At 41.3% G+C, this 26,141-nt stretch overlaps 1 protein-coding gene across 3 annotated transcripts in view; it reads right to left on the bottom strand.

Annotated features, from left to right (window-relative positions):
- The window catches only part of DAB1 (DAB adaptor protein 1), a 1,070,346-nt gene that overhangs the window by 545,265 nt on the left and 498,940 nt on the right, over positions 1 to 26,141 (bottom strand). For all 3 annotated transcript variants that reach the window (XM_064493538.1, XM_064493539.1, XM_064493537.1), the window contains exon 3: positions 22,509 to 22,578. The gene's annotated coding sequence lies outside the window, so the exon portion shown is untranslated. The remainder of the gene's footprint in view (positions 1 to 22,508; positions 22,579 to 26,141) is intronic.

Genomic DNA, 26,141 nt, shown 5'->3' with positions numbered 1-26,141 from the left:
ACCAATAATGAGCATCATAATTTTACAACGCTAATGACATACAGCACTGAAACTAGTAGAATAAATAATCAGAATAAAGGCTATTGATTTAAAACGGATAATTCAGATGTACATGTAGCTCACTCGAAGGTCCTTTTTCTCTTGAGGGAAAACTGTATTGTAATCTGTCAGGATCAGGGCTCTTCCACGGAGCTGTGCTTGGGAAGCGATAGTGGTGTGAGGTGTCAAGGAGGTTGCACTTGCACCTGGGAAGCAGTGAGGAGCTCGGGAAGGTTTCTAAGGAGATGAGGCAGCTCCCTTCTAGCTTGTTGTGTTTTGTGAGTCACAAACCATGGTGGCTTAAATTTCCATATCTATTATTAAGGGATGACCATACTCACCACAGTGGATCTTGGTGGTAATGACAGTTACTGATGAATGTGAAGGCATTTAGAGATACATGGAGAGCCAACTGGAAGGATCATTAATATTAGAATCTAATCTTAAAATTTGATGCCAGGTGCAAACAGGTGGTGATAGGACCACCCGGAGCCACAGAGGGGGTTGAGTGGTCAGACTGAACTTCCCCATGTTTCTCAAGCACCTGTATTTTGCTACCATTGCCAGAGCCATTTCAATGTGCCAGGCACCTGCTAAAAGCTTCGCTTCATTATCCGTTTAACTTAATTCCTTGCAATAACTTTCATGTGTTCAATGGATATAAAATGACATACTTGTTTAGTATTAGACAACTAGTGATGGGGAAAGCAATGCGTTTCTTTCTTTCTTTCTTTTTTTTTAATGCGTTTCTTTTTTAAACCACTATATACCCAGAACCAAGTCACTAAATGGCAAACAGGAAGTGTTCAATACATGGCTTTAGTAGAAAAGAAGATTTCTTGAAGATCTCACGATGACTAAGGGGCACAGGTAGGATTCTAACCAAAGCCTGACTTCACGGCCCACACCTGTAACCACTGTACCCCAGTGCCTAGCTCTCCCTCCCCAAGTAGATCCCCGAGGTCATCACTCCTTCCACTAGTGACTGGCTAACTGGTAGAAGAAGATGTTAAGTACTTACGCTTCAAGACCCAGTTCAACTGTTACCTCCCAGGGAAGGTTCTACAACACCCCTCAAAGTTGTGGCCTCCTCTGTGTACCATGGCTGGTGGTCAAGTGAAAAGAACACCTGCTTTTTTTTTTTTTAATTGAAGTGTAGTCAGCTTACAACGTTGTGTTAATTTCTGGTGTATAGCATAGTGATTTAGTTATACATACATATATGTATGTATAAAATATATATATATTCCTTTTCATATTCTTTTTCATTATAGGCTAGTATAAGGTATTGAATATAGTTCCCTGTGCTATACAATTGGAACTTTCTTTTTATCTATTTACATATAGTAGATATTATCTGCTAATCCCGAACTCCCAGTTTATCCCTCCACCTCCCTGCCCTTTCTCCCCTGGTACCCACAAGTTTGTTTTCTATGTCTGTGAGTCTGTGTCTGTTTTGTAAATAAATTCATTTATGTCATTGTTTTAGATACCATGTATAAGTGATATGCTATAGATATTTTTCTTTTCCTTTCTGGCTTACTTCACCTAGTATGACAATATCCCAGTCCATCCTTGTTGCTGCAAATGGCATCATTTTATTCTTTTTTATGGTTGAGTAGTATTTCATTATATATGTATATATGTACATATATACATATACATACATATATATATACACACACATACATATACATACATACATATATATATATATATAGATATACACACACACACACACATACACATACATACATACATCTCACAACTTCTTTATCCAATCATCTGTCAGTAGACATTTAGGTTGCTTCCATGTCTTAGCTGTTGTAAGTAGTGCTGCTATGAACAATGGGGAGAACACCTGCTTTGGATTGAGATGATTCGTAGCTGACTCCTGACTTGGGCTAATATAAGCTGTGTGACCTTGAGCAAGTCACAGCCTCTCAGGGCTTCTGGTTCCTCATTTGTACAAGGGGATATAACTCTCACTTTGGCTAACATCCCAGGGGTGTTTTAAGAGCAAAGTCAACGAGTTGACATGTAAGAAACATTTATAAACTGTAATGTGCTTCAAAAGTGTCAACTCAATTAAGAGGTCAGGTTGAAGTCACAGCTGGGAGACACAAAGAAATGGGCAGTTCAGAGACGGACTAGAACATGGCAGATACTGTGGCCAACTTAGCGCCTCCCCACTCCTTTCCTGTCACCCCCGAATCTTAGTCCATCATTCACTCATCCCTTCCTCCACTCACCACACACTCACCGAGTGGTCCCTCAGGATCAGGTACTCGACCCTGAGAATCCCCAGATGAGTAAGGTAAGGTCCAATCTCTTCCCCTAAGAAGCTCATCTCATGTTGGGGAGACAGGTAAACTGAGAACAGCAAACCCCTGTCTCACGTATGACTAAATAAGTCACTTTGTATGAGTCACTCAAAAAAATCTGTTCCCCTTATTATCAAATATCTGATCGCAGTGCTCACACTCGCAACCTGTCTTTCCGATTTTCTTACCACACGTGAGAGCTTACTGATGATTTTATCTGGCACTTTTATCAAATTAGTGTTACCAATTTTAACTCTTCTCATTTCCAGTTTTTATTCTATTTCTTCAATATTTTCGGAGGGTCTCTGTGTTTGGAGAGTTTCCGTTTTGTCTCAAAGCAGTAATTACGCCTAACACTTCGATTGTGCTTACTGCGTACCCAGCGCTACCCGGAGACTGAACGTACATTTGCCTAATTAGAGTCTATTTGATCTCTCCTCACGTGTCTCCACAGTATTTTTCTAGTTTCACAGAGTTCTTACGGTTCCTACCAATTTTAAACCTTTGATTAAAAACATAAACGTGTAAAATTGCATAAAATTATATAAGTAATTAAATCCTCAGAAACATGTGCAATTCTTATGAACAGTTCTCTGCTCGGTATTGTGTTTCACAAAAGCGACACATTCACTGTTATGCGTTGTAGAAATTCAGAGCTTGTTTTAGAAAAGATTACAGAAAACACACCAGAAGCACCATACACTTCCTATAAATGGCCAGGAGCTCTTTGTGTCCTGCCAGCATCAATATTTATAAACTAATGTGGACTTCATGTGACCACTGGCTGGAGAATTCATATGAAAAACCTACCTACATATCACTCATTACAGAAACATGCCCAGGTCCTTTAAATCACTTCAGAGGTAGGCAATGGGGAGCAGGTCGGGGGGGGGGGCGGTGACAGGTGTTAGCAGAATACTGTTAAGGAGCTAAAATCAAGGAAGGAGGAGGAGGAGGAGTTTTGGAAGGTTGTATTTGCTGAGGCTGACATAACAGAATATCACGGACTGGGTGGCTGAAACAACCAAATGTATTTCTCACAGTTCTGGCAGCTGGAAGTCCAAGATCAAGGTGTTGGTAGGTTTGATTTCTCCTGAGGCTTCTGTCTTTGGCTTGCAGATGGCCACCTTCTCCCTGGGTCCTCACATGGTCTTTTCTATATGCATGTGCATCCCTGGTGTCTCTCTGTGTCCAAATTTCCTCCTCTCACAAGGACAAAAGATTGGATTAGGGTCCACCCATTAGACTCCATTTAACCTTGATTACGTCTCTAAAAGTTCTACCTCCACATGTAGTCATATTGGAAGTTAGGGCTTTGACATACGCATTTTAGGGGAACACACATCAGTTCAAACATCTTCAAAACTTGGCTCCAATATCACCCCTTCCAGAAAGCCTTCTGAGATTTTCCCAGGCAAGGTTAAGAGTAGGGATTCCCTTATCACACTGTCTATTCCTCTTTTTTGCCACATGCTGCATTGTGTTGTAATGATCTTTTCTCCAGGCTGTCCTCATCCCCTCCCAACTGAGAGGCTCTCTTTTTAAATCCCCATCACCCAGCAGTGGGTCGGTTGGAACAGTGGGGACAGCAGGCCTATAAAATGACTGAGCATTGAATTGAGGATGGATGTGTCAGGGTTCCTCAAAAACAAACAAACAAACAAACAAACAAACAAACAAACAAACAGATCACCTTTAAGCCCAGTGAACAGAATACTGGCAGGTTACCAAGCTAAAGGAAAGATTTGACCAAGTTTAAGTCTAGATCGAGAATCCAGGCAAAGAGATATGAGATGCGGGACTGAGGGTCCCTGGCCAGGAGCAGAAGTGCTGAGACAATGTGCTAAGTGAGAAGGGCCTGAGAGCAGGAACCAGAAGGCCTCGATTCACATCCCAGTTTCTCACTTACTGGCTGGATGCCGAGGCTGGTCATTCCACTGCCCTGTATTATAGCTGGCTTAACAGTCAAATGGGATCATGCTAACTGGTGGGAGTGTCTGGGGTGAATGAAGAAACCGGGGTAAAGGGCCCACTGTAGGATCTGCTACACAGCAGGTAACTGACAAATGATGGAACTTCCACAGCCAGTCTCAAATCTTTTGAAATCCTGTCTAGGTGGTCAGATCTTGGTTCTCCAGACAACTCAAGGACCCAAAAAAAAAGCCGAACTGATTTGGAAACATTTGACCTGCCAGAGGGAGGCCTTCTAGATCCACTGTGGCAGAGAGAAATTGTCATAGCATTACTAATGGGGTTTTCCTAAAAAAAATTACATTAAGCCTCCTTGGAGTTCAAATGAAATGCATTCCCATGGTAATACTCAGAGCTTAATGTTCATAACATTTCAGAATAAAAAAATCAGTTCTGTGTTTACTTTGTGCTTATTAAACAGAAAAAAAGATGAAGGGAGCAAATAGAGGAAAGACAACCAAGATTATTTCCAATTTCTCAAGATATCCCTTCCACCTGGATGCTCTGATAAGGGCCTGGCAGAGAACAAGGTCTGGGGTTACGTTGAGTCAGAGGGAAAAAGTCAGTCAGTTCTGTCATCCAGATGTTTCATTTGTAAGGTAACAAAAAAAAAAAAGGACCAAATATCGGGGGATCTGACTTCAGATTTACATTGTCTTAATTTTTACGGGCCTGCAGAATCAGAGAACTGTAACATGGGGAAGACCTTGAGAGGTCATCTGGAGCCTGCGTGAATTTTAAAACGCGTCTCGATGAGTTTTGAGAATGATGGGAGAGGATGCTGTATAACCTGCCACAAGAGCCCATTCTGCTGTTCCACAGCCCTCACCTCAGGAAAATGCCTCCATGTTAAGCTAAGGGGTTGTGTCTGCTGAGGAGAACTGTCAGTCATTTGTTTCACCCAAAGGGTAGACAGCATGGAGCTTATTTACATAAAAGGGACCAGGTAACTTACTGAGTAAGAAAGAGTAAGGGCTGGTCTGGTTTTAGAGTCCGAAGAACTGGGTTCAAATCTCAGTGCTGGAGCTTGCCAGCTGTGTGCCTTCACTGACCTGAGCACCATTGCCCTTGTTTGTAAGAGAGCCCTGGCCTCAAAGCTCACGGGGTACCCCGAACAACGAGGAGGGAGCAGTGATCACCAAGTTGGGCTATTACAGTATACTGTGCTATTTTTAAGTACTGAAATATCCATGTATTTCTTGGTGTGCTTTTTTTTTTTTAAATCTGAAATTTGAGTGATTAATATCTGGAGAGCAAGATCAATGGTTCAATTATTCAAATTACGTGAAACGACAAACTGAGTCAAAATCTACAAGTCTAGGCAGCTCCAGGCCCGTTGGAATAGCAGTAAGCAGCTAAACCGGGGTCTTGCAAAGCTCCTATTGAAGGACTAATGATTGTACTTCCGGGGATTTCTGGAAAAGTAGAATATGAATGTGATAGTACGGGAATTGTTCCAGATACTTCTGCATCAGATTTAACAAATATCTATGACGGAAATGCAGAAGATGAAGACAAATCAAATGTCTTCCTTGACAAGGGTTTGGAGGTGGAGTGGAAAATACAGCTCCCTACCCTTTAGAAACCTACATCCTTTGTTGGAATGGGCATGGGAGGAGGAGTTGTTCAAACAAGAACTCTTCATAACTATCAAATAAGAGAGAAAACTATTTGAAGATGAAATTTGGAGGAAAATATTTCAGGGTAACGCCTAACTATCTCCTCACCGCTCTTTTGACTGGCCAGAAGATCACCAGAAAGAGCTTTCTCCACAGCGAGAAAAGCTTGCACAAAAGTATTTTTGCAACCCGGTGTTACTGACACACTAATTTTTTTAACTTGCACATTTTTAAAACAGAGCAAATAACATTCTCATTTTCAACGTCTGTATTGGATTAGATTTTCCTAAGTGATGTGCTTTTTAGCTTATATTTAGAATACTGATTGTCGTGAATTTTTATCTGCCAATAATTTATATTATAGTTAACAACATTTATCTTTTGTAAATTTACATTTCCCCAGTGTTTGTAACATATTTATGTTTTGGAATTTTAAGTATATTAAATAATATAGGGTTTTTTTGGACTTTTTATTTTACAAAATCTCTGCAGTTTCAAAAGAAAATAGTATGTAAAATAAAAATTGAAATAACAAAATTGTTACCTTGCAGCATTATAATCACCAAAATGGAGTCGGCCAAATTGAAATTAATATGAGATTGGGCAGGGAAATGTACCAGGACCCAAAGGAGGGGTCAGCAGCCCAAATCAGCAGAAGCAAAGAAGTCTGACTTTTCTCTCGCATAAGGCTGGTACCTTCCCCACTCAATGGTACCAGGATATGGGGCTTTCTGGTAGACCATAGCAGGCATTTGCATCATGAGAAATGTTAGATTTATTGAGGAGGGAATTGGGTCAGCGTGAAGTCAGGGACAAGCATTTCACTGTGGATTTCAGAGGGAAAAGCCTGTGGGCAGTAGGAGATTATGTTCTGGGAGCATATGGGATTTAGGAAGCCCAGGCACCTTAGTTGCAGAATTGCTGTATGGATTAAATATTAAGTAGTCTTTGGACTCCTTAATAAGAACTCCACATTATACATAAGGGGTTATTGTAAGATGTGGTTTGATGCAGTGCTGCAATAGCTATGGAACTTGGGGCAAGTTATTTAACCTTGCTGTGACTCAGTTTCTACATCTGAAAAATGGTGTTAAAACAGTGTAAATTTAACATTTACCATTTGCTACAATGGTAGAGAGAATTATGTGATTTAACCATGTAAAGGGTTTAGAATAATCTCTAGTACATGGTAAGAGTTCAGGATGCTATATGCCTCTAAAGCAAAGTGATTATTAGTGTCATCATTTTAAACCTGAGAACTCAGCACATCCCAAGTGAGAGAGTGGTAAAATGAGAATTTAAAAAATTGCAACATTTAACCTGCATTTCAAATACAAAAGTTTATCACCACAATACAAAACATCAATTTGCAAATGTTAATTTATAAAAATATAATAAAAATGAAGCACTATCCTAGTATAAATTATTAGCAGCTAAGTTACTAAAAATGAAGTGTTATTTAAAAAAAAACAGAAAAGTAAATCTTCTCTTTATTGGTATTTGTGTGAAGCTTGGTGTGATTTAACATGGGATTGACCACAAAAGCTGGGAGATTTCGATGTATTCTATAAGCCTAAAAGCAGAAGGAAAAGTGGTAGATACTTAGCAGAGCGGCAGGAGTTAAGACCCAAGTGTCTAGGATAGGATGGGTAGGGGGCTTGGGTGCCAACAATAACCTTGCCAATTCACCGGGAATTCACTGCTTTAAAAAAAAAAAAAAGAAAGAAACAGGATGATGGAGGTGGAGCTGAAACAGTAGAGAGAGTTGTGTAAGGATTGTGAGAGGAAGGGAAACTAAATTCTCAACTGCAACAGGAGGAAGTCAAGACACAATGCCTGAAACTGACAGATCAAGACATAGCACTGTAAGTGTGCTGTTTAGACATGCGGAGTCAAATAGCCAAAGAAATTAAAATGGTGATAGTCTCCGAGCGGTGGGTGTATAGAAAGTAGGGGACGGCTATTTTTCAATAGGGCTTGTAGCACTACTTACATAAACGCATTAAAAAATAAAGCAAATAGAATATACACAATTAAATGGTAGTTATTATTATGGTCTTTTAGATAAGAGCAAAGATATGATCAAAATGAGAAAGGTTAGTAATGTGCTTTCCCTAAAGCAGACAACAATTACTCAGTAAAATTGCCTTCTCTGTGTGTTTTACAGTTTAAAATGTTGTTCCTTAAACCAGGCTCAAAACCACATACCACGCATGTCAAGAATTGAGGCCCCCAGTTGAGCTCTCTGTCACTTCAGCCGTGGCTGTAACCAAGGAGCAAGATCTAAAGCAGCTGTGTCCTTGTCCTCAAGCACCCACAGGCTTGTGAGGAGCGGCCAACAGGGGGTGGGGGTGGGGGTGAAGTGACTCCTCTAATCCAGTGATGGTCAAATCTGAGCCTCCATCAGAATCACCTGGAAGGTGGGTGAAAACAGGTGGGGTGCTTGGTTCCCCAAGCAGAGTTTCTGATTCAGAGGGTCTGGGGCAGAGCCCAAGAATTTGCATCTCTAATCACTTCTTAGGGGAAGCAGCCTGTTCCTGGGAAGGTGTTTGAATAGGCTTTGTGCTGCAAGGGGAGGGACTGATCAGGAATCTAGGTGCCCTATATATTTTCCAAGGCTGGCATTGTGATGTCTTTTAATAATCTTCCTGGCTCAGCCGAACGGTCTCTACTTTAAAGAAATGTCTGGTTCTCACAGTTCTAGTATGTGCCCAGAATAGAGCCCACCAATGAAAGTCTTAAAAAATAGATTCAATTATCCTTCTCTGCTATTGAACCCAAGCTATGCCATTAGAGGCAGTGAGAGGCTCAGCAAATCACACGTACATTTTCCCAGGTATCTGAGAATCTGAGAAGAAAGAGAACAGGTTCAAAAGAGCAGACCTAACCTGGAAAAGCCCGAACAGGGATACGATGCCTTCTTTTAAAAATGATTAAGAATCTTTTTTTTTTTTGGCAGGGGGAGGGAGGTAATTAGATTTAATTTACTTTTAGAGGAGGGACGGGGGATTGAACCCAGGACCTCGTGCATGCTAGGCATGAGCTCTACCACTTTGAGCTATACCCTCCCCTACAAAACAATTAAGAGTCTTGAAAAATGTTATATGACCTAGTCGACCTATTAATTTGCTTTATCAGCCAAAGCCCTCTGTCTCACAGGGTTAGCTGAGATCAGAATGGCAAATATAAACTTAAAAGTGTGTCATGATTGGGCATCCTGGACCCGGGGGTTCGTTTAGGTGGTCAGGGTATAAAGACAGGGAAATGGAAAGTAAGAAGGGCTCGGTTCAAGACCTGGCTCTTGGAGGGAGATGGCTAGCACCTGCCAGGCAGACTCTTAGGTCAGCGACTTGTGACCTTGGACACATTAGCATCTCTGAGCTTCAGTTATGTCATCTGCAACGTGAAGATAATAGTGGTCCACACTTCACAGAGTGATCGTTAAGATTTAGCATCGTCCCTGGCACGTGGTGCTGTGCTCAAAGTATGTGAACTCTAATAATAGATAAAAACAAGCTCTTTGAAGTCAGATTAGGGTTCATATCTAGGCTGTCACCGAGTAGCGATTCCCTTGGGCAAGTTACTGAACCTTTCTAAGGTGTAAGTAATTGTGTTAAAATAGGGATAATAATGTATAATCTTTCAGGATTACTCCAAGGATTAAATGAAAGCGAGTGTGATAGTACGCATATCTCTTGGCAATATTAGGTACTCAACAAATGAAATTATCGCTACATATATGAAATCAAACTCTTAGGAATATTACTTTTCCTCATCTGAAAAAATAGAATATCTGCCCCACCCTCTTCCAAGTTTGGTTTGAGGCTGAAATAAGATAATGAATACGTAAGAAAGTTCTATTCATGCATCCTTCATTCATTCATTCATTCACTCATTTGAACACTTATTGTGCCTCTCTTGTGTACCAGGACTTCTCTCAATGCCAGTAATATACTTGTCAACCAAAGAGGCTATAATTTCTGTTCTCATGGAGCTCACTTACATTTCTACCACTTGAGTGGAGTGGGGGAGGGATGAATAAATAAATACATGAAGTCAGGTAACAGGAATGCTTTAGAGAAAAGCAAAACAAAGTAAAGAGGGTAGGGCTGAGACGGAGCAGTTGTGCTATGTTATAAAAGGTGGCCAAGGAGGAAATAGCCAATAAATCGCATTTGAGAAGAGACCTGCAGGACACGAGGGGGTGAGCCAGGCAGATGTTTGGACAGTCCAGGTGGAGGGACAGTCCAGTGGGTCTAATACTCTTGGGATGGGAGCAGGATTGGTGCGTTCAAGGAGCTGTAAGGAGCCCCGTTTGGCTGGAACAGATGAGGGAGGTGGGGGTAGCAAGCCCCAGATCACACGGGAATTTATAGGTCATTGTTATGGCTTCAGCTGTATCCCATCAAATCATATGTTGAATTCCCAACCCCCAGTGCGGGTATTAGGAGATAGGGCCTTTCTGGAGGTAATTAAGGTTAAATAAGGCCATTAAAGTGGAGCCCTAGTGCAACTGGACTCATGTCCTTGTAAGATGAGCTCCCCTCCCACCTCGCCACCCCCCGCCGCACACACATAGAGGAAGTGCCACCTGAGAGAACAGCAAGAAGCCATCTTTAGTGTGTCAGGAAGAGAGCTCTCAGCGGAAACCGAGTCGCTGGCACCTTGATCTTGGACTTCTAGCCTCTAAAATGGTAAGAATGTAAATGTCTTTTTAAGCCACACCGTCGGTGGTATTTTGTTACGGCTGCCCAAGCAGACTGACACACCACGTGAAGACTTGGAGACAGGCACTCAGTCGCTAGAAGGCTTTAAGCAAGGACGGGACACTTGACAGGACACTTTTACTTTTGTGTATAAAACACGGGGACAAGGTGGAAAGCTAAGAAATTAATTATAAGAGGTTACTGCAGTAATCGAGGAAGATGGTGATAAGCTGCTCAGACCAGGGTGACAGCCACAGGTGATGTGGTGAGAAGTGGCTGAATTCTGAGCTAGTCTGAAGGCAGTGCCAGCACAGTGTGCTTGCGGATGGGACATGGGGTAGGAAGGAAGGGGGATCAAAGGTGACTCCCGGGTTTTTGGCTGAGCCCCTGGAAGACTGGATTTGCTGTTCACTAAGATGGGGAAGGTGGAGGAAGGAGTAGCTGGGGGGATAAGCAGAGCTTGGTTCTGGATTGCTGAGGTGTGAATCACCCAGCAGACAGCCAACGGAAACGTCTCGGGACGCAGATGGAGTCCTGACTTCAGAGGAGTGGTGGGACTGGAGAAAAAAATGTGGAAAATCATAAGCATATGAATGGCATTTAAAACCAGGAGACCGCATGAGTGACATTTCTAAATAATAAAATGTTCCACACGTATATGTGCACAGTCCGTTGGGGGCCTTCGTACCCTTCACTCTTCAGTTTCATTACAGAAATCCCACGTACAGTCTTTCTCCTCTTGGTGCCTTACTAGTCATACAGCACGCTGTTTAAAAATGGGATAACAAGAGACATCTACTCTCTGTCAATACTTTGCAAACAGAATATCTTACTCTTTCCATAACATATTACAGGGATATCCCAGTTGCCAAAAATCGATAGGTTTGCTCAGCAGCTATTCCACACTTAACTATGTGTTGAATCCTGTGCTAGCTGCTGGGGAAACAATGAAAAAGATACATTCCCAGCCTCAGTGAGTCATGTGTTTTCAACAGAGGGTGGTAAGTGTGATGACAGAGATCCACACAGGAATCACAGACTCCCAGGGGAAGGGTGCCTAAATCATCTTGCTGGAGCCACCTAAGGCTTCCCAAAGGAGGTGCCATCTGGTATGAGTCTGAGCTAAAGGGCTGGTATACTCAGGGGTGGGTGAGGTCACAGGACCAGCCTGAGCACCGGCACAGGGCTGAAAGCACAGAGGCAGGTCAGGGCGCTGGGGGCGCCATGAGATGCAGGGGGTGATGAAGATACGATGCTGGGACCTAGGCAAGGGCCTGGGTATGTAGGTTTCCAAACTCCTTATTAAAGAGCTGAGGGATTAACAACCTACCTTGGAAGGAGAAAGGGTCCAAGGGGGCATTGAATGTTTTAATAGGGGAAGTGTTTACAACTTAGTAATAAGTGTCAGTCATTTTAAGTAAATAATCTCCCAAAGTAGGAAATCTTTGTATATGAACGTATCTTCATAAATTACTAACAAAAGTAAAATAATGCAAGGAAACCATTATTCAACAATAGGGAAAAGACTAAATGGATTATGGTGGATCTACCCAATAATAGTCCCTTTACTCAATGGAACGTTAGTCATTTAAAGCAATTGCTAGTAACAGTATCTAGCATCGCAGGAAAACGCTTATGGTATGGGTGTAACCAACCAACCAGCTTTATGTGTATACTCTGATAACAGTCATATATAATACGTCCATTAGACCGTGAGAAATACGCCCAAATGATGGATCATGGTTATTTTTTCTTTCTCTAATTTCTAAACTCCATGAAATATGTTTAGATTGGTTTTAAAATTAAAATTCATGAATACATAAACAATCAAAAAGTTGCTCATGAAATAAGCATGACATTTTTGTTCCTTTTCATTAATACAAACAATAAATCATGTGTGGTAACTTTATTAGAGTTAAATGAGGAGATAAAAATCAGTGGGTTTTTTTTTTAACGCAGTACATATTTTCAGCAGTACCGGGTGAAGTGTGGGGGAGCACGCGGCTGGGGCCTGTTTGGAAAGCACATTCTCTGAAAGGGTGAGTCAACCACCGCCCTTCTCCAGACCGTGGCACACAAACCATTCTTCTCCTGGTGCTCTTGGTTTAGATCTGGTGCAAATGCTCTCCTCATTACAACTCAGCTTGGTTTTAACCTCATCTAAGTATCAGCATTGCTGGAGGCAGAGGGCAACCGTTCAGGACCACTCAGGTTCCTCAACTGTCAAAAAGGAAATTGAACTAGATGATTTCAGAGATCGCTTAGAGTCCTAGAGGGTCCCAATCCTTTTTTTTTTTCTTTCAGTTTCGAATTGAATGGTAAGTTTCCAGAGATGTCATCCACTCCTGTTCACATTTTATATTTAAATATATTCTACTAACTTCCATTTCTATAACCACTTATACGTTACCCAGTATTTTCACGTATGTGTTACTATTTGCTCTTTACAATCTCCTCTGATTCCCATTTTTACAGGTGGGGGAACTGACGCCAAATGATCATGAGAGAAGGAGACACAAGAAACCAAGGACACACAGCCAACAAGTGGCAAAGTGAAGGGGAAGTCAGGTTTTTCGTTCCAAAGTGGGCCTTCTATCCACTTCAAAAGAGCTCCCCGCACTCATCTGAGAGCCTTTTCCGCTGTTCTAATCAATCCATGTTCAGCATTTAACAACTGAAATAGGATATTAGTTAAGTTAAATGGGTTCAGCACCAAGGACTCACTGAAAGAGAAGAATGACTACATTTTACTGAACCTAATTTGTGAGCCATCTGGGAGCATTACCTTCAATGGGACACCCAGGACTAGTGTCCCCAGCTGAGAGACACTGATGAATAGAGACACCAGCGTTAGAGTAACATTAGAGCTGTGTGTTAAACACAGAAAGGTGAAAAATTCAGGGGCACGCGAGCTCTGGACTGTCTTTGTGTTTCCCCTGGTAATGCTCACAGGAAGAGACGTGCTTGGCTTAAACAAAGCTGGCCACCGGAGAAAATTTCTGTAGAAATCTCTTTTGGAAGAATCGTCTTGCAGCAAATTGGACACTCCCACGGTATTTGGGGCCTGGGTTGCTTACTCCTGGTAACTTGTATTCAAACTCACTCCAGACATCAGTGACAAAGCTCTTACTTGGAGTCTTAATTTTCTCATTCCTAAAACATAGTAATGATAATTTCTTCTCAGGTTGCTATGCAGACAAAATGCGCAAACTGAGGCCTGGAGGTGCAGGCGTAGGTGGGGTGAGGTTCCTTTATGACAGAAGAGCCAGCCAGCAGAGTTTTCTGCTTTACCCAAAACTTTAGTCCTTTTCCCAACTTCGATCTGATGTGCTTGCACTTGACTTCGGCTAAGTTCATGCCTTCTCCATGGATGAATCCTGAAGTTTATTGGTAGCACCCTCTCCCAGTTCCCTCTCTTTGTGGTTCAGTCTGCCCGGCATGATCTCTGGGTAATACTTGTCTCGAGCACATTTGTCTGTGACCTGTTCAGAACAGATCTTCTGAAACTCTGGCTATTTGTATTCAAATCATCTCTGCCCTTTATTATCTATCATCCCTCTTTCCCTCCCTCCATCCTTCCAAGAAGTCTTCGGGGAGCACCTACTCAATTATAGGCTTGGAGGCTTAGGGCAACAGTGGCTAAATCACAGATTTCATCCGGACAGGTCAGGGTTCAAGCACTAGTGGCAGCCATTCACCAGTGGCAGGACTTCGAGCGCACAGCTTTACTTCTCTGATCCTCTGCTTATTCACTTAAACCTGTCAATAACAATTGCTTCCTTACATGTCTGTGGTACAGTGTATCATTATTAGCTCAGTGATTTTGAAAAAATCTCTCAGAGATAGATGATCAAAATAAAAGATGCAAACAATAAATGCTGGAGAGGCTGTGGAGAAAAGGGACCCCTCCTACACTGCTGGTGGGAATGTAGTTTGGTGCAGCCATTAAGGAAAACAGTATGGAGATTCCTCAAAAGACTAAAAATAGACTTACCCCATGATCCAGCAATCCCACTCCTGGGCTTACATCCAGAGGGAATGCTAATTTGAAAATACATGCACCCCAATGTTCATAGCAGCACTATATACAATAGCCAAGACATGGAAGCAATCTAAATGTCCATCGACAGATGACTGGCTAAAGAAGTTGTGGTATATTTATACAAAGGAATACTACTCAGCCATAAAAAATAATAAAATAATGCCATGTGCAGCAACATGGATGGACCTGGAGATCATCATTCTAAGTGAAATAAACCAGAAAGAGAAAGAAAAATACCATATGATATCACTCATATGTAGACTCTTAAAAAAAGAGAGAAAAAAAGGACATTATGACACTAATGAACTAATCTACAAAGGAAACAAGACTCACCAACACAGTAATCTTATGGTTACTGGGGAAAGAGAATGGGAAGGGATAAATTTGGGAGTTTGATATTTACAAATGTTAACCACTATATATTTAAATAGATAAAAAAAAATTTCTTCTGTGTAGCACAGGGAACTATATTCAATATCTTATAATAACCTTTAATGAAAAAATATGAAAACAAATATATGTATATATATATGCATGACTGGGACATTATGCTGTACACCAGAAATTGACACATTATAACTGACTATACTTCAATAAAAAAGAAAGAAAGAAAGAAAGAAAGAAAGAAAGAAAGAGAGAGAAAGAAAGAAAGAAAGAAAAAATGTAGAAAAACTGAAAAAAACAAACAGAAAACATGTTCCTGGAACTACAGGAGAACATTAAGAGTGAGAGAAAAACATAAACAGACACAACATACCGTGTTAAGTGATTTAATAAAGAATCTCCTTGTTCCCTAAAGGATGCAGACATACCCACACAGGAGGGTTGCTGGTCTCCTTCACCCATGGGAAGCTGGTCCCCTAACCCTCAGGTGCCTATTCTGATGTAGTTTGTCCCAAGAAGCAGGGGCTTGATTTGACCAGATGCCCCAGCAGACCTCATTATGCTTTCTGGCACCACTCTGAAATAACAAGAGCCCCTCCCACGGGCCCCTCCTCCCTCTATTCTAGTTCTTTGCTCAGGCTTCTTGGTCTGAACTCATTATATACCCATCCCCTCCCTCAAGCCCCAATCTTTTCTTATCAACCCTAGGTGTCTCTTGGTTCAAATTCATTTTCTCCCCAACACTAAAAATAAGAATCCTCATGTTACAACTCCATCCGTTGCCTGGAGATAACATTCAGCTCTTCACACGCAGGCAGACCTCCTCCAGCTGTGCCAATTTAAACCTGTTCTGTTGCTTCGTTCATTGTGAATAGGATGCCGTTGGCAGGTGAGGTGTTATGAACATCAACATGTTAAATCTTCAGTAAAGTCATTCTCCTGGGTCGGTTTTTTCCCCCCACTTCATTTTGTCCAGGACACTGTCATAATGTCCACTGGTATCTCTAGACTTTTCCTTGAGTTCCTTGACAATTCATTAATCTGTGTACCCATCCAACAGACGTCTATCTGAAGACCTACCATGTGCCAGGCATTATGTTACAGACCTCCTCTGATCATTGGGAGATAGGCAGGGTGTGCATGCATGTGTGTGTGTGTGTGTGTGTGCACGTGCACATGCACGTAGGGACGGGAGGGTAAGCCTGTTATTTCTTCAACCTTGGCTGTTGTTCAATGATAAACGTGTGCAGTGGAGCAGGGTGAGGCTCAGCTACAGATGTAGATTTCAGCTGTCACCTGTGTCCTCCACATCATCTAGGAGCCACACACCTGCCAATTACAGACTTTTCTAACCAGGCTTGTGAGCTTGTAATTGGTTGTCTGTGTCACACTTAAGAACAGGATGTTTCCGTAGTCACCTCTTCTGCTCACACGGAGACCTTCCTCTGCCAGACAGGACAGAGGCTCTTTTCTCTGAAGGGACACTGATATCAACCATTCTTAATGGTTTCATTTGTATACACTTAATTTGATCACTAGGCTGTGTCACTTTTGAAAAGTCCCTGTGTCATGGCTGTTAATTCCTTTCTGTAGTCAGCGCTATAATAGATTGTTTTGTCATGTTCTACCCCCTTTTTTTTTGGTTAGTTTTAAACTTTGGTTCAGGTAAGATAATTTATAGTCATTCTTTCATATTTCAGTGTTTTGACCTTTTTTGGTCAGCTCTGTAATATTTTTGATTTACAAGCAATTTTGAGACATATACTATCTTAAAAGGAAAAACTGTACATTCAGTTTCTTCAACCTAAATCCTCTTTAAGAAATAACTTAGGCAAAATATTACTATGGAAGATGTTGAATAAGAATTTAGGTTGTTGCTGTTTCAAGGTATTTCTTATTATTAAAAACTAAGAGTGTCATGGTTTGCTACTCCAATACAATTCTCAAGTCCAACATTTGATCCTAATTGTTATCTTCCCACCTAGGTGTGAGCTAATCTGAGGCTAGAGACAGGTACAAGTACAAGGTTCTCAAACACCTACAGTGGCTCAGGTGCTATTGCACTCAGACAGCCTGGGCATAGGCAGGCTGGCCATTAGTAGAACCATTTTACAGCTGAGGAAACTGAGGCCTTCAGAAACTAACAAACAGAGGCAGTCAGCACTCCATGGTGGCAGGACACAAACACAGGGGATCTGATTCTAAATTCTACACGTCCTCCCCCACCCACACTGTATCACATCATATCTTGTAAGCATTCAGAATCAAAGTACAGTCTTCAAAAGGCATGGGGTGGGGGATAAAGAGCGGATAGGTCTGGGGAAATGGAATGGCTGGAAGGGCCTCTGTAGCATCTTCACACTTACAGGGTTAATTTCCCTAAGAGTCTGATTCTGAAGCACCAAAAACTGAGCAACCAGAAAGAAAAAACTTTAACCGGTGAGGGCACAGCAGTGAGAGGCTGTGAAAGGATTTAGGGTTGAGAGGGACAGAAGTCCTAAGGAGAAAGGGGGATATGCCCTGCACTGGAAAACCACACTTTTGGATTACAAGTTTAATTTCTTTTTTGCTACATCACAGAAAGGGAAATGGTAGAGGGGAGGTCGCAAATGGGCTGCCTTAGGAAGTAGAGAGTTTCCCATTAGAAAACGCTTATGATTCTCTGTATCAGTCAAGGTCAACCAGAGAGACAAAAACAAGCACTAATAGACTGTGTGTGTGTGTGTGTGTGTGTGTGTTTGTGTTGGCACATACATGTGTATATATTTATGTGTGTACATGTATATATACATGTACACACATATAATCTCCCAGTGGTTGGTTCTGTTCCTTTAATAAATAAATGAATACATTATATATATGTATATATATTACATATACATAGTTAAATATATTTAATAAATATATGTGTATTATTTATTTAGTAGAGGGATTTGGCCTTATGCAATTGTGGGAACTGGTTAAGCAGTCTGTTAAGTCTGTGTTATTACATCTGATGCTGGAGCTTGAAGTCCACTGGGCAGGCAGCCAGGAAGGAAAGAGGGCTACTAAATAATGAGGAAAATCAGGAGCACCCTGGAATCACAAGCATGAGCTGAAACTCTGTGAGAACTAAGGGGAACCTTGGTTTTCACTGCTTCCCAGCTTGCTGATGTGGATGACCTGCTGGGACCAGGACCTTTTCTCAAGTAGGAAGCACACACATCTGGATGGGGAGTTGGAGAGGCTGGAGGAGGATCTGGGGAAAGGGAGAGCAGGTGCAGACCCAGCTGCTGCTTCATGCTGACGAGGTAAGTCAGCAGATTAGTAACAGTAAAAGGGCACAAAGTGGCTGCTGCATCCCTGCCATCCTCCAGATCTCCCGAGCATTTCCCCTGTGGCCCACCCCAACTGGAAACACACAGGAAACTGAATTCTCAGTAATGTAATTCAATCTAGCCAAGCTGGCATATTACAAAGCCACCATCTTATCTGGGAAAGAATACTGTGACTGGGGGAGGGCTGATTTAGATGCTGTCCACAGGCCCAGCAGAAACTCAGGGAACCCAGCAGGCCTTCTGAATCTTTAGCACCTGGGTCACTCTCCAGCCCTGGGGGGCTCCCTGGGCACCCACAGATTCGGCTGCTTTCAGTGCCTTAGTCACTAGGGATTTCCATTTCCTAAGACCTGCCAAAGAGTGGGAAGGGTCCTCCTAGCTTCTACCTTCCTTGTTAGCAAAGATCAACACAGCTGCCTTTCGCATTTTAAGGGTTTATAATAGTATCATTACTGTAAGCAACAATAATTGCAAACATTATTCACTGAGAACATGTAACGTGACAGACACCCATTCACATGAACTCTCTCATTAAATTCTAACAACAATCTTATATGAAAAGTATTATTGTTACCTTAATTTTACTGACGTAAACATTGAAGCTTAAAGAGATTGATTTGTTCAGTGATCGCTGTTATGTTTTGGAGCAGAAATTCAATCAAAGCCGAGGCATTCAGCTTTGGAAGCCACATCACCACATCACCAAAAATAACAGATAAGGGAAATTACCACGTGGTTAGGAACCCTCTCAAAGTTTTTACAGTTAAGCCTCTGGTACCTAGAATCTCCTACTTCTTTTCAAGTTGGAGGGTATGTGATTCTGTCAGAAGAAAGGGAAAGTAAAAGGGTAAATAGAATTTGAGAAAATAAAAACCAAAAAAAAAAAAAAAAAAAAAAAGGCAGCAAAGGGATCAGTTCAAGAAGGGGAAAAAGGAGGAAGATAACAAGAAAAGTATTTTCCTGTCTTATTACTACTCCACATGGGAAGGCATGATTTCTCACCTATGATGGCTGTAAATGATTACAAATGAATAAAAGGAAGGCACATCTCATCAACGCAATAAACCGCCAACAGCTCAGTTATGCCAATTGATGACTTTGAAGCAATTTTAAAAGGTAACCGGCAAAAAAGCTCTAAGGAGTGGGGATGGTGGCTTTAGTAATTATTCAGAATTGGGTCCCCGGAGACGCCTTCTGAGCACTCTCAGGATGGGTCAGACCCTAGGCCACTACAGAGCTGGCTAATGAGGACAGGCAGGCCGTCCTTCAAGTCTGCTTCCAGGAAGCAGCAACAGACGGAAGCTCTGAAAATCACCGAGTCACGCTAGTATATAAAACTGGTGGATGAAGACATGTAACAGGCCAAGCGTATGGCTCTCAAACCAGCATTTTCACCGTGTGGGTGCGCAGCTGTGGCTCAGCACTGCTGAGCAGCTGGTCTATGGACTGTCTTGTCTCGAGCCCCTTCTCACCTAGCACAGAGCTGCTTGTCCTGGGAGGTCCAGCTCGGTAGCATCCTCCGTCTCAACACAGTTCCCAGCACTGCTCTTCTGGGCTTAATTCTGTCTGTTCTGTACGATAATTAATTGTTTACCTCTCCGAGCTCCTTGTATCCTGTATTTTCCCACATTTCCATTAATGACATTACAAGTGCCTCGGGAACACGCCACAGCTTAGAGTCACTGCACTGCTTCTTCCAAGGGCACACCACCCTGACTACTTAAAAGCCTGGAATTCCTCCCTTTCCCAGGCTTCTCAAAGTTCTCTTTTCTTCTCCATCCTGCCCCCTCGACCCCACCCTTGTTTACTTCATCATTATCTCTTTCTAGGAATAAATGAATAATCTTCAAACATCTCCTTCACCAGTGCATGATTTGTCTCCACTTCAAAGGGATAGGATTTTTTCAAACTGAAGAAGTGGTACTAAGGATTCTCCCAGAGGTAAACATCCAGGGCTCCACCTCCCTCCAAAGCGATGCTTCTCAATTTTTTTTTTCCCCAAAGCATGTGAACAGTCTCTCCCAAAAGCAGTCCTCAGGGCAACATTTGTTCTTCCTTCTTTGTCTTGTTGATTTACCCTTGCTAATTGAACAAGATGGGAGAACGCTGCAGAGCCCCTTAATTTTGCTCCAATTAAGAACACAGACCACCGAGTTACTGCCTCAGTGTTTAAAAACCACGACTTTTAAAACAGAATATACCCATAGTTGACAAGGCTCCCATGTACCTGATATTTCCACCCTTCAGAGCTTTTCGGGGTACATTGATCTTAATCACAAAAGATAGATATTTATTATTTCCACTTTATAAATCACACAATAGAGGCTCAGAGCACTGGGGTGGCTTGTGTAGGATCTCACAGCTGCTTTGCGGCAGAATTCAGAAAAAAACCCTTGAATTCCAAAGTCTAGGTAAGGCACACGTCTGAGAAAGCTTTTACTCCATTCCTCTGGATGCTTACTGATTTTAGACTTTTAAGTCATTACATGTCTATATATTTTCAACCTCTGTCTATAGGCAGAATGCATTAGAGAGATTTATTAGACAGGCAATCTGGAAAAGATGACTGTTTTCAGAAGCTACTGCTCCCCAGCCCTCCTTAGGTAGAAAACTTTAGTTTGTCTTCCCAAATTCACTCCACCTCAGAGAATAGCTTTGTGGATGGAAAAGTAATAATAAAAGACCAGACTCCGTCCAGCTGCAAATGATCAGCCTCGGCGCCCCATCGTGGTAATTTACAAGCTTCCCCTAGGTCGGGCGGTTACTGACGTGCCTGGTGAGCAGGCTGAATAACCCACCCAGCTACAGAGGACAGCGCCCCCCCCCCAACATCAACCCCCTATTTCTCATTTAACTCTACTCATTAGAGGAGGCTGTGGTGCAAGCCTGGTTGACATGTCAATAAGTCACCAAGGAAATGCAAAAATTGACAGCTGAGGAATCCCAGCTCCCAGCCTTCTTCCACTAAAGAAACCCTCAGAAAACAGGTTTCTCAACCTCTCCGCCAGGTCCCTTAAATGAGTAGTGACATTTGAGTCCCTCTGAGTAGTTAATTTCCTCTGTCTCCAATAGCTCCTCATATTTTTAATGATTTTTTTTTTTTTTTTTTTTTTTACAAATCTCAGATCCTCCGGCCTCCCAGCTCCCTCTGCAGCCCCGCTGTTCCCTAAGGTCCCAGAACACAGAGCCCCCACTTGCATCTGCCTTGCAAACTCATATAAACTGGAAATGATAAATACATTATCTGGGCTTTTTAACGGACCATTGTTAAATTTTCTATGCTTGTCTGGCTGGGGAAGAGATGAATATTACCTTGTGGAGAATAAGATTTCTATTCCATTTAAAGGAGGGGGTAGGGGTAATCTACGGCAGGAATGCAGCACTCTGCGCATCCTAACAGGCAGTGCGCTAATTAAAAGTGTTAGGAAGGGGCATCCATCCACCAGCCTGTGACTCATTCAGCATTATCCCTGGTAAACAAGAAACAGATATTGGAATGAATGCTTCTAATTTGTCAAAAGAATGGGCGTTTTCAATTGTGCCTTCCTGGCTCCCTGTATGAAGTACATTAATTCAGTGTTGCCATCATTTAAAAGTTTAGGACCTCAAAATAATAGCACCTTCCCCTTAAGCTCGTAAATCTCCAGGTCTGTTTCCCATATAGAAACATTTATCTTACGTATAGTTTGACTTCAGTTTCCAGGTGAGAACGGTTCCTTCTGTTGGTAAATATGTTGAAATGGGGCATTGGAGAAAAGACTTCACACAGTTGTACTTAAACATCAAACCAATGTGAGATGGTTGTTAGGAGAGGCTAAAATCGGGGCAGGAAAACGTAAGGCTTTTCATGACATCTGCTGGGTACGTAAAAGAAGACAGAGAATCAATACTCTCTTTCTCTAACCAGACACCCAAGGTAGACCAGAGAAAAGCCACCCTAAGCACCAATTCCCCAAGGTCCATAAATTCTCTAAGGTGTTTTCAGGAGGAACACAAAGCACAGAAGCCATCACTTCAAGAGGACCCCGAGACATCTGTGAGCGTTTTCCCAGAGAGGCAGGTTTTCCTCCTGCCAGCAAGACGACCAGCCTCAACTATTCACTTACCTTTGTGTTGTCCAAGAGTGTCAGTCATGAAGACGCAGAGTCAGGGCTCACCACCATGTCCTGCTGAATGCTGAAAACAAATAAAATGTGGTATTAAAGGAGGTAAACAGTAACTATTTAATGGTCTTGTTTCATTTCCCTCTCTTTCATTCAAGAAGCATTTACTAAGTTCCTACCATACAGCAGGCCCTGGAAATAGAGATGGATAAAACAAAAACCCCCCCAACAGAAAATCAACAAATAACAGCCGATTTTAAGGACTGGATAAGAAGCGGTCCATGAGGAGGCCTCTTAGGTAGGAGGGAGTCAGGATGTGTGTGTGTGTGTGTGTGTGTGTGTGTGTATCTATGGGTGTCACTTCCTGAGACACTTGGGTGTGCATACACTCATACAAATCTACCCATACACAGAAGTGTGGAAGAATTTTTGAAGAAATTCCCCATATTTGCAATTTGTCTGACTCTCTAAAGGCTTGAGCTCCGGCTTTGAGATCACTAAAGAGGTGGGCACTGGAGAAAATGTCAAGAGTCTTAAAAGTGATCATACTCTTCGTAATTCACCTTCAAGAGTCCTCCTTAAGGAAACAATCACAAAAGCAGGACAATACTGATACACAGAGATTGTCATCACAACGTTATTTGTAAGAGGGAAACAACCAATAGAGAAATGACAAAGTGAATGTTAGTATTTACACAGAGAATACTATTATGCACAGGTACAAATAATTTTAAAACATTTTCAGGATATGGGAAAATATATGTAACATAATGCAATTATTTACAAAGTCTGAGCTTTTCCATGTTGAAGTTAGTCTGAAAACATGCTGACTGTTAACAGTAGTTACCTCTTTGTAGTATGGTCATAGGTTATTTTTCTCTTGTTTCTTTAGGTTTTCCAAATTTTTCTACAAAGATCATGCATATTTCCAGACAGAAAATAAACATACAATTAGAAGTTTCAGCTGCAACATCCATTTCTGCACCACTTCCCCCTCACCCGGTTATTTAACTGGGACTCCATGTTCCATGCTCCCCTAGAAGTAACTCCAGTCTGAAGGTGACATCACACTAGAATTGTCCAGTTCATCTCTGCCTCTTTCCAGTCGTGAGCTCCTCTGAGGAAGTTATTATGCCTTATTAACCCTTGCCTCCTATGAACCTAGTCCAGAGACAAACTCAGAATTGTCACCCAAGCCATGTTTGCTGCATAAAAGAAGGAAAGAGTAAATGAATGAATGTAAGACTTAATAAATGGAACTGACCTAACAGAAACGCATTAAGAGAACAGTTAATTCAAAATAATTAGTGACAATAAAAAGCGAAGTTCCATTTGGATTCACAGAAGATAGAAGATGGAAATCAGAGAGAGAGAGAGCAATTTTTCAGCCAAGACACTGAAACTGATCAAAAAAAGAGCCCATGGTTAAAATCCACATACACACAACTCAACATAATGGAATATCACAGCCTACTGATCTTCCAATATATTCTGAGACTGAGAATCTGCTTGAGGCTGGACTATTTATCTAGTAACAACATCCCATTAAAGCAACTCAGTTATTTTACACGTTTGGAGTTACATATACATAAACTAAGTAGATACTTAGTTTAATCAGCAATGGCTGGTTGACTCCCTACTGAAAGAAAGACAAAAAAAAAAAAAAGCTACAAGATAGATGATTGCAATGTTTCATACAAATTCAATTTAGTTCATTCCTAAAACTAGTGAAATACAGTCAGGATATTCTTTGCAGTTATATTTCTCTGAAAGTAGATCTGGTTTGTATCCCATCTTGTCTTTTAAGAGCTGGGTGATCCTGGGCAAGCCATTTAACCTTTCCACGGTTCGGTTTTCTAACATACAACATGAGATAGTAACAACATGAACCAGATATGGTCATTGTTAAAAAAAAAAAGCTAATAAAATGGGAGAAAGCATGACATTCAAAACAGGCTTCAAGCTCCCTCCTGTTTACACCAAGACCTGGAGCTCTTCTTGTACATTAACCCATTTTCCTATTTATTGTGTGCCACGAAGTATGCTAAACACTCCAAATATCATCTCAGCTCATCCTCATATTATTTGTTATGAGGAGATACTGATTTTCCACTTTATAAGCCCTTTTATTTCTGTAATATCGGTAGTAATGTCCCCTCTTTCATTTCTGACTTTGAGTTGAGTCTTCCCTCCCTTCTTAATCAATCTAACTAAAGGTTTGGACATTTTGTTGATCTTTTTGAAGAACCAACTCTTGTATGTTTTTGTTGATTGTCTCTTTTCTATTTTATTTTTCCATTTTAAAGATGAGGAAACTGAGGCCCCATTTTCAAGTTATGAACTGTCTGTCTGAGTCAAGAGTCAAAACGAGACTGTCTGGTTCCAAAGCCTCATCCTATTAATTGTTTCGAAAGGAAGGCACCAAATCTGGGTTTGCACCCAATGTTGGCTCACAAGAAGATTCAGTTTATGATTTTGCTGTATCATACAATATTATTTGATATGCTATGGCTTGAACTTTATTCCCTGGCAGTCACATTAAGTACCCTCCTATTTCTTTTCTGATTAAATACTTCAAGCATGAAGCTGAGTATAGATATAATTATAACCAAAAAGCTATGTACTACCCACCTGGGTCAGATAGTAAAATTCTCTTACTTGCTTCAGATCTTTTTATTTTAAAACAAAACATTATAGACATAAGCAGATTATCCTATGAATTCCTTCCTAATTCCACAAAGATAACTATTCTCTTACATTTCCATGCATGTTTTTCTGCCTCTAAAACATGTTAGCACCTATAAACAATAATACAGCTTTGTTTTGCCTGTTTTAAACCTTTGTTTAAATGGTATCCCACTGTAGGCATCTATCTGAAGTCTGCTATCTTGTTAGATATGTTTTAAAGATTTTTCCATTTTAATAGAAGTTGTTTAAATTCTTTCATTTAAACATTTAGATAGTATTTTATAATATGTTTACATTCTGACTTATTCATATTGATGGACATTTGGGCTGCTTTCAAATTGTGCTAATACAAATAATGTGGCAACAGACATTGTCATACTGTTCGGCCACATATTGTGAGATTTCTCTATGGACTTGCTGGACCAAAGAGTATATGCATCCTCAAAGTTATTAGATGCAACAAACTGCTCAACAAAGTGGCAGTAGGAATTCATATCAAACCAGCGTTGGTTGACATCATTACCAATATTTGGTATTGCCAGACTTCTAAATTTTTTCAATCTGTTGGGTATAAAATATTTCATCCTGTAACACGCATTTCTCTAATTACGAGTGAGATCAAACATTCTTTTATTTTTTTACTTTATATGAGTCTTTTCCTTTTGTTTTTTTATATGCCTGTTTTTCCACTGAGTTGTTATAGGAAGGAAACAATGCACACTAAACAAGTAAGAAAGCAAAATACCTAGTGTGTCAGACGGTCATTCATGCTGTGGGAAAACCAGAAGAAGAGCAGCCCTGCGGGTAAAGAGTGCTGGGGTGGGAGTTCTATCTTAAATAGAGTGTTTTGGAAAGACCTTACCAGAAAGGTGACATTTAGCAAAGTCCTAAAATCTGTGTGGGCACAAGCTATGGGAAGAAAGAGTAAAATGGTAAAATTATAACATT

Source organism: Camelus dromedarius, chromosome 14 (genome assembly GCF_036321535.1).
Source record: "Camelus dromedarius isolate mCamDro1 chromosome 14, mCamDro1.pat, whole genome shotgun sequence".
Taxonomy (NCBI): Eukaryota; Metazoa; Chordata; class Mammalia; order Artiodactyla; family Camelidae; genus Camelus; species Camelus dromedarius.
Note: the sequence above shows the minus strand (reverse complement) of the source record. Positions and strands in the feature narration are given on the sequence as shown.